The sequence below is a fragment of the Sceloporus occidentalis genome, unplaced genomic scaffold (assembly GCF_023333645.1).
Source record: "Sceloporus occidentalis isolate IW3139 unplaced genomic scaffold, rSceOcc1.0.p SCAF_21, whole genome shotgun sequence".
NCBI classification, from domain to species: Eukaryota; Metazoa; Chordata; class Lepidosauria; order Squamata; family Phrynosomatidae; genus Sceloporus; species Sceloporus occidentalis.
The window spans coordinates 13,249,143-13,258,911 of record NW_028317001.1 but is presented as its reverse complement, the minus strand read 5'-3'; the positions used below and the strand labels follow the sequence as shown (position 1 = coordinate 13,258,911).

Here is a 9,769-nt window from a genome sequence, read left to right as displayed (position 1 = left end):
ACATTAGTTTTGAAATATAGCTGTCTCTGTGTATCCTGTATGTTTGTGTGTTTCTGTGCACGTATGTGTGTGTGTGCCCCTTCTGTTCTTATGGCTGGGAATGGAGCTGAGGACTGAGGAGAGAAAAAAGGGTCAGTTTGGGCAAATTCAGAACTTCTGTGCATCAAAGAGTCCAATGTGTTGAAATAGCAAAGAACTTTATTGAGAACACACAGAAATCCAGTGTTTAAGCCAGAACTGCCCACTACAATACAAACAATACATTAAAACCCCAAACGTTCAACATCACCCTCTTCCAAACCTAGCCTCACCCCCAATTCCCACAGTCTATGCCCCACAGGTAACAAGGCCCCCTTTGCCATTCCCACAAACTAGCCCTTTCTGTTAATACCCCAAAATTTTCTTCAAACAACATCTCACACTTTGCAAAAGATATCATTTCTGTAACTATTCTATCCAGCTGCAACAAATCTCACTCCTCATTTATCTAACCAATATCACGACCCACAATCCCCAGCCAAATTGACAACCCAAAGCAATTACCTATACTATTAGCAATTAAAACCTAAACTTAAACAAATATGACTTTAAAACATAAACAGACATATGGACAGACAAAGCAAATAAAATCATAAGGGCCTTTTCTTATTACGACAGGATTAAAAATATATTCTTTGTACTCCTTCTTGACAAATATAATGTTAGTTCATTACTGGGATTTCTGTAGCTTCTCCCCTGTGTGGCCTCTCTCATGTTTCACTTGGGCTGACTTGTCAGAAAAACGTTTCCCACAATGCTGGCATTTGTATGGCTTCTCTCCTGTGTGGATTCTCTGATGTATCACTAGGTCTGACATCTGAGAAAAACATTTCCCACAATGCTGGCATTTATATGGCTTCTCTCCTGTGTGGATTCTCTGATGTTTCACTAGGTCTGACATCTGAGAAAAACATTTCCCACAATGCTGGCATTTGTATGGCTTCTCTCCTGTGTGGACTCTCTGATGGGTCACTTGGCCTGACTTCGTAGAAAAACATTTCCCACAATGCTGGCATTTGTTTGGCTTCTCTCCTGTGTGGACTCTCTGATGTGTCACTAGCATGGACTTCCAAGAAAAACATTTCCCACAATACTGGCATTTGTATGGCTTCTCTCCTGTGTGGACTCTCTGATGTGTCACTAGGTTTGACTTCTGAGCAAAACATTTCCCACAATGCTGGCATTTGTATGGCTTCTCTCTGGTGTGGACTCTCTGATGTGTCACTAGGTATGACTTCCAAGAAAAACATTTCCCACAATGCTGGCATTTGTATGGCTTCTCTCCTGAGTGGACTCTCTGATGTGTCACTAGGACTGACTTCAGAGAGAAACATTTCCCACAATACTGGCATTTGTATGGCTTCTCTCCTGTGTGGACTCTCTGATGTGTCACTAGGTTTGACTTCTGAGCAAAACATTTCCCACAATGTTGGCATTTGTATGGCTTCTCTCTGGTGTGGACTCTCTGATGTGTCACTAGGTATGACTTCCAAGAAAAACATTTCCCACAATGCTGGCATTTGTATGGCTTCTCTCCTGAGTGGACTCTCTGATGTGTCACTAGGACTGACTTCAGAGAGAAACATTTCCCACAATGCTGGCATTTATATGGCTTCTCTCCTGTGTGGATTCTCTGATGTTTCACTAGGTCTGACTTCGAATAAAAACATTTCCCACAATGCTGGCATTTGTATGGCTTCTCTCCTGTGTGGACTCTCTGATGTGTCACTAGGTTTGATTTCAATGAAAAACATTTCCCACAATGCTGGCATTTGTATGGCTTCTCTCTGGTGTGGACTCTCCGATGCATGACAAGGATTGATTTGTAAGCAAAACGTTTCCTACAATGCTGGCATTTGTGTGACTTCTTTCTTCTGTGGACTCTCTCATGAATCAAATGTTTTTCTGTAAAGAAGGACAATGACAGACAAGACTGAAAATCAGAGTTAAGAGAGGGGGGTGTTGCCCCATGATTTATCCCTCATTAACCCCTCCTTATTAGAGATTAAATTAATAAAGTTGCTGTGAGTAACCCAAGTATGACCCTGCTGCTTATGCCCCTAAATCCATTGAATGGTTGCATCCTTACTCATAGGAGCTAGAAAGAATGGGGACTGCCTTGAATGATTCAGAAGAAGGAGATAGTCAAAGGACTGTTAAAAAATATTCCTTTAACCATGTGCAAAAAAACCACTTTGATTGACAGGCAGCATCATATCCTGTGAGACTGCCATAGAGTGCTGAGTCAGAGCCCAAGGCATGATGCAAGCTAACTGCAGAGGTCAATTCATGCTGTTTGGCACCAGGAGATGACTCCCAACCAATACAGTATGCAGCTCATATGCGGATTGGATTGGAGTTGTGTGTTCAGGAGACGGTGAAGTTGATGGAAGTTGGAGAGGAGAGCTTGCAAATATTTGTATTGTTTTGCAACTCAAGAGAGAGAACCTCCAAGGATTTCGAGGAAATCAATTGTGTTTGTGACTTATTTTTAGTGTGGAAAGTGGTCAGTCATTGCCAATGCCTATATCTGGATACTTGCTTCTGTACTCTGCTATGTTATTTTTGAGCTGCATCTGGGTGCATCACCTCAGATTGCAATGTACATTGGCTTGTGAACGCAATCAAAATTCAGAGCCAACAAGGACGTGAGGCATTTGCATCAAACACCCACTGAATTCAATTCGGTTTCACACCATTCTTCCCCCACACAGGAAATATTCTAAAGTGATATAAACCTTTCTGAACCCTTGGTTTCTGCCCCCAAGCACCAATTTCACTATAAATATCAGCCCAGACTTGCTGCTCTTCAGTGTCAGTCCAGTTACAGACAGACACTCTGTTTGTTTTCTTGGCTAAGCACCTCCATGCACTCACCAACCCCAATTGTCGCGGGAACTACTGACCTCTTCCCACTCCAAATCCTCAGCAATTGGAAGAAAGAGCTGGATAGATAACGTATCACCATTAACAAAGCCTTACATCTATTCACCACTCCCATCTTTGTTACCTAGTTCTTGCGTGTGTGTATGAACACTTATTTGTATGTGTCTGTGTGTTTTGCTTTCCCCCTAAATAAAACACAAAAACCTACTTCAAATCCCTCTGGATATTTGTTTGATTCAGGACCTGCTATAGCTTGGCTGAGTCCAGAGGTCACTATTGCCCCAGTAAAACTATTTTGTTCTATTCAGCTAATTCCTCTAAAAGCATAGCACTTGCTGGGTATCCTCCCTAGACTCCAGCATTTTGGGTAACAAAGGACTTCTTCAATCAACCATGGAGCTAAGGAAGCTTAGGTAGGAAAAGAAACATTAGCGAAAAATGAATTTTTGTGTCAACTTTCCTCTCTTCATATACATTGCTGATAATTGCAATATGGAGCTCCTTAATATGTCTGAAAACAAGGCCTGAGCCATGTTCTCACAGTTCACTCAAACCAGTTCTTAAAATCTGTGAGGTTGGTGGCTGCCTCCCAATCCCCAAGGCCCCTCTCCTGGCCCTTCCCAGAGGTCCCTTCCTCTCCACACAGAGCTAGGAGATCCTGGCTTTGCTCCTGCCTTCCCCTCCTGGCTCCCAAGGGCCTGATCTCCTTCCCTTTCTTCATCCGCTCTCCAACCTTCCCTCTTGCCCATCTGCACTGCTTCAGCATCTCACCTTGAGCATCTCTTTCCCGCTTTTCTGTTTTTCACATTCCCTCCATCTCTCTATCACAGACAGAAACACACCCACATTGTGTGTGTGATGCATAAAAGGGACACCTTGAAGCCCATTTGTTGAGAATGGCAGGATAATCAATATACAAATAATGTATTAGGAAAGGGAGAACAAGGGGGCTGGGACCTGGATTCCAATTATGGTGAGGGTCAAATGCCAGAGAGGCGCCTTAAAACAGCTTTAAGGCATCTCCAAGACTGGGATGGATTACTATTGGGGGTGGGGATTACATTGGCTCCCAGGGGATCTCAGAGGCAACCTCACATTGTGTCACCTAAAAATATGGAATAATGTTTTGTCCCTTAATATCCCACAGCATCCGTTTTGGGAAAGTGGAAGACATTTTGCCACTGTTGGGCCATCTCTGAGCCATTGCAGGGCCAAAGGATGTCTGTTCCCCAGAAAGCCTCTCCAGAGCCTCAAAAGGCTGGAAGAGGGGCCACAAAAGCCAGGAAACATGCTCAGGAATGGGCTGAGGACCATTTAGGGGCAAAAAGCATTAATCTCCATGGCTCCTTCCCACAAAATTCCAGAACTCGCAGTTTAGGATTCGATATTTAGAAACCTTACAAAGTGGAGAACAATAAATTAGAAATTCCACTATTCCACAGGAGGTTGTTATGGCAATTAAATTACGTGTGAAAGGGAACTAGGAATGGTAGCCGAGCACAAGTTGAACATGTGTCAACAGTGTGATGCAGCAGCTAAAAAGGCCAATGTGATCCTAGGCTGTATCAATAGGAGTATAGTGTCAAGATCTGGGGAAGTAATAGTGCCACTCTATTCTGTTTTGGTCAGGGCTCACTTGCAATAATCCTGTGTCCAGTTCTGGGCACCACAATTCAAACAGATGTTGAGAAGCTGGAGCATGTCCAGAAGAAGGAAACCAAAATGGTGAACGGTCTGGAAACCATGCTCTCTGAGGAACGACTTAGGGAGCTGGATATGTTTAGCTTGGAGAAGAGAAGGTTAAGAGTGGATATGATAGCCCTGTTCAAATATTTGAAGAGATGTGATATTCTGGATGGAGCAGGCTTGCTTTCTGCTACTCCAGAGAAAAGGACATGGAACAATGGATGCAAGCCACAGGGACAAGAGATTCCACTTAAATTTTAGGAGGAACTTCCTGAGAGTAAGAGCTCTTCAACAGTGGAATATACTCCCTCAGAGTTTGGTGGAGTCTCTTTCTTTGGAGGTCTTTAAACAGAGGCTGGATAGCCATCTCTCGGGGGTGCTTTGAATGTCTATTCCTGCATGGCAGAAGATTGAACCGGATGGTCCTTGTGGTCTATTTGAACTCTTTGATTCTATAATTCTAAAGTGGAATCATAGCGCTCTGACAGTGAATTATGAAAGGGCCCTCAGTCTTCACAGGAAGGGAATGGATTCAGGTTCCTTACCCACAGAGGCCACATTCTCATAACTCTCCATCATCACAGAACTGTACATAAGTTTCTGCTTTTTCGTCAACAGTTTCCATTCCTCTTCAGTGAAATATATCGCCACATCTGCAAAGGTCACCTGCAACAGAAATTAGCCCTTATCCAGACATGGTGCATCACAAATATTGTTTCAACAATTCAGAATTCAGTCCAGGAAATAAACTTTAAATTCTGCAAGAAAGCAAAAAGCTACAGCCTTTGAGATCCAGTTTGTCTCAAATTTTTTCAATATAATATACAACATAATAAAGAATATAATTTAGGCCATTTCTGGGATATTATTGATTGATTAGGGTACTGACTATCCCAACATGTATAGTACATTTAATAACCAATAAATTATAGTACATTTAGCCACATCTCACCTAATTTCATTTTTAAAAAGAACTTCTGGGGAGTACTCTGGGCTTGAGGGCCACTGGGCCCACCCTCAATTTAGGTCCAGAGATATTCTTCCATATCCCCCAGCATTTCACAGATTGGGAAAGCAAGACACATGTCGACAAGCAACACCAGAAGGGGATCAATATGGCTAAAATTATTAATGATAAATATCACTCAAGTGAGGAAGGGTACAGCATTTTGCTTTTGGTGGAGACTCCTGGCAATGGCAAGACCCTGCCCACTTTTCTCCTCCCCTCTCCCCTCTTTTGCGTTGATGGGCTGCAGACTCTTCTGAACCTGGAATGTACTTTGCAGCAACTGAGCTGACCTGAGGAGAAGGGGGAAAGTGGGAGGAGGAGAGAGAAATAGGACATTTTCTAAGCCCCTGAAAAAATGAGGTGACAGAGGATTAACCAGGACTCTCTCTGCCACACTGGGACAGGATGTTCTCCGCTTGCTTTCATGAGCCGGTCCAGCAATGACACATATGAAACTAATAGTCAGGATGGCAACTTACCAAAGAGTTTTTGTACCTTGGTAGCCTCTTTCTGTTGGAGCCCAACTCCCTCTGCTTGTCCTTTGTGTTGGCCATTAGGTGGGCAGGGGATCCTGGTGGCCTTGTACTTGGGTCACTTCCAGCAAACGATGTCCCAACACTGTGTCAAGAGGGTCGAGATGAAGTTCCTGAGAAAAGAGACCAGGGTAAGGCTTGGTTTAGCAAGAAACCCTGCAGCACTCAAAGTCAGAGATCAGCATCCTGCTGGGGACATAGGCAGGTAACGAATGACTCCTTTGGGCCGAGGCATCTCCTTTCTCCCTCTGCACCAACCAAAGCCCCCTGGACCTAGAAGACTCACTGCAGCTCCCCTCCACAACAGGTACTCCATGCCTTGTGAGAGTAGCTGGGGATCAGGGGATGGGAACTGGAAAAAGTCCTGACTATTTCCTCATATCTAGATGTGAAATGAGTGCATTATCTGCTGAAACCTGCAGAGGTCCACAGTGGCCCTCAGAGAAACATGTCTTCATTTTGCTTCTGACTACAGAAACACAGTTGGATGCTTCCTTAATACCTCACATCCAGTAGCCTGATTCCACCCGGAACAACACTGGAGCATAGAAGGTTCTGCTGGGTCAGGCTGTCTGGCCTGGTGGTTCCTCATTCTCCCAATGGCCAAACCAGCAGAACTCTCTATGCTCCAGTGTTGCTCTGGGTGGAATGGGTCTACAACTGTCCCTTCCCCAGGGAGGCCCCTCGTCAGGAAGGGCAGGAAAGGAGCTCTATCTTCTCAAGTTTTTCCCCTTCCATGGGATCCAGCCCTTCTCCCAGGATCAGGGGGCACCAGAGGATTGAGCTGATGGAAAGGGAGCACCCAATTCCTATGGCAGACTTCTGCATGCAGAGAAGTCACAATTCTGAGAGTTTCTCTGCCCATGTGGAGAATGCCCATTTTCCACACTGTTACCTGTTCATCTTGACCTGGGAATATCCTGTTCCAGCCACATGCAGACCTAAATCCTAGCCTGTATCCTATGCCTAGTCCTGATCAGAGTAGAATCACTGAATCAGTTTGATTTATTTATATGTTGACTCACCAGTCACTTATGGGTTTAATGGGTCTACTCTCGACAGTTAACCAATAGGATTCAGGACTCCTCAGATTTTGAATTCAGGAATACAAATTTTTCATGCTGTGTCGTCATGACTGATGAGAATCTGACTTCTCTTTCACAGAGAGGAGGAGGAGGAGGACCTGCTTTATGTCCCAGGTGGAGAAGCTCTAGCTCTTGGGCTGAATGAGACATGAATTACCTTACAGATCTGATCCATGCCCTCCCATCATCATGGCCCCCTTCCCATTTAGACACTGGTCAAAATAATTATTTCATTTTTTCAAATGAGACTATTTCTCTAAGCTTAACTGCTGTGTTTGTCTATGTCAGTCATGGCAGGAGCATGAGGTGTGCACCTCCTCCCTCTGCTTGCTAAAGCCACATAGAAATTTAGGCATGTACATTTGTCTGCATTGTTTCTGAATGGATCTATTGTAAAATCCACAATTTCTTCACTTTTCCTTGTATATTTTTGAAAAAGATGCACACTGCTGAATGTGTTGCATTTGATATAACAAAAATGTATAAATGTATAGGCTTATGATTGAACATTGCACCCTAGATTATGCTCATTTGAGGGAAGTGAAGATGTATGTAAACCCAGTGAAACTAATATCTCACAAAGCTCTAGTAAACAACATGTACACACACAGTCCCCATAAAAAGGGCTCACTGGCGAACTGTGTGTCTGAGGTCTGGAAATCTCACTTCCACCTTCTGGGAAGACAATGGTGCTAGAGATGGAATTGGGGGCTTTATGCCTACAAAGCATGGACTCACTCTCTCAGCTGCAACCTTTCCACATAATCCTGGACTGAAACATTTAAACAAAGATCCTCTTCCAGCTCCAGGAATAAAGGCCTACCTTCAGTATAAAGAACCTGATTCCTGCAGCCCCAGAAAGGTCTCTTCTGCAGTCCTTTATGGCTGGAGCTTCCCTGGGTCAGAGGCCGTCTCCTCAGCAGTAGAGAATGGTTGCTCTGAATGCGGAGGAGGTCCACAGGGCTGAGGGAGGGAAGGCAATGGGAAAAGGTCAGTGCCAATGGCCATGGAGGGCAGAAGGTGACAATGCCTAGGAAACTCCTCTGAGTCCCAGCCCTAGAAATGAGTGGCAGGAGTGAGTCCAGGGGGCTGAGGGGGTTGCCTTTCCCAAAGGGGGAGGCAAGGACGGGTGGGACCCTCCCCAGCTAGGGCCCAAAGGGAAGGTCTCTTTCCCCACCTCTCTCTCCCTGCTTCCAAAGCCCAGCCTCCCCACTGGCCCTGAGTCTCCTGCCTCCCCTTCCTCAGACCCCCCCACAGACCCCTCCCTTCCTTCCTTCCTTCCTTCCTTCCTTCCTTCCTTCCTTCCTTCCTTCCTTTGCCCCAAAATGGAGGGCCCAAGGCACAAAGGGACACACTGCCTTCCTTTTGGCCCAAGCAGCCTGGCCTCCTTCTGACTCTGGAGCCTCAGGAGAGAAAGAGAAGCCTCTGTTCAACTGAGGCCTCAGAGAAGGTTCTGGAACATTATTCCCCACAGTCACAAGCAGCACAAAATGGCTTCCAGAACACAAAATGGCCTCTTGATTCTCAGTGTTTGGCAGTTGGCAGTTTGAGGCCTTGAGAGAACACAAAATGGGGGATGAAAGGGCCCTAAAGTCGGAAGGGACCCCAAACAGGATTTCTGATCCTAAAGAAAAGTATTCCTGATGGCACCCGATGGCTGTGAGAACACAAAAAGCCCCCAAATAGGACTTCCAAACCTTAACAACACCTAAACATTTTCCTGATGCTATTGAAAGGAGGAACCTGATCCCCTCCTTAATTACAATCAATAGTGAAAGATATTACTATTAATATTAACAGTGCTCATCGTCCGCAACCCAGCTCAGGTCTTGACCGCTCAGGGAGGCCAGTCCAGCTGCAGGTGGCCCTCCTTCCATCCGTCCTCCTTTCCTTCTGCATTCCTCCTCTTTTCCCCAGCATCTGCCACTTTCCCAAGAAGGCTGCATCCGCACTACAGAAATAAGGCACTTTGACACTGCTTTAACTACTCAGTGCTATGGAATCCTGGGATTTTACCTTTGAGACACTTAGCCTTCTCTGCCAGAGAGCTCTCATGCCACAACAAACTACAAATCCCAGGATTCCATAGGAAAGAACCAGGAGAGTTAAAAAGGTTTCGATGCGGATTATTTCTATAATGCGATAAAGCCTGAGTTGGTTGTAAAAGGATAGAAGCACCCAAGTCGAATTTTTATCCTGTTAAAAATGGTTTTGCTTTTTTAAAAAATAAGGAGTTTTTTTTCTGTCTAATCCTTATTCTTATTGTTGTTCTTTGATTGTATGTTTGTTTGTTTCATTCTTGGTAATATGAGATGGTCTAGTCTGGCACCTTCCTTCTTGCCTGAAAAACTATTAATAAGGAAACTGGGGAGACTTTTAAAACCTCCCAAAGGAGCCACTTTTGGCCTTTTTTGGGGTACTAGCCTCCTCTTAGGAGCCAAAGCCCGATGTTTCTGAAGAAGAAGAATAAGGCTTGTATTAAAACTATCCTCCCCATTTCTGATCCCTTTTAAAATCCATGTTCCCCAGAA

General features: G+C 44.6%; 1 pseudogene; it reads right to left on the bottom strand.

Annotated features, from left to right (window-relative positions):
* Positions 1 to 217: 217 nt before the first annotated feature.
* LOC149301633 (uncharacterized) overlaps positions 218 to 9,769 on the bottom strand; it is a 70,613-nt pseudogene continuing 61,061 nt past the window's right edge.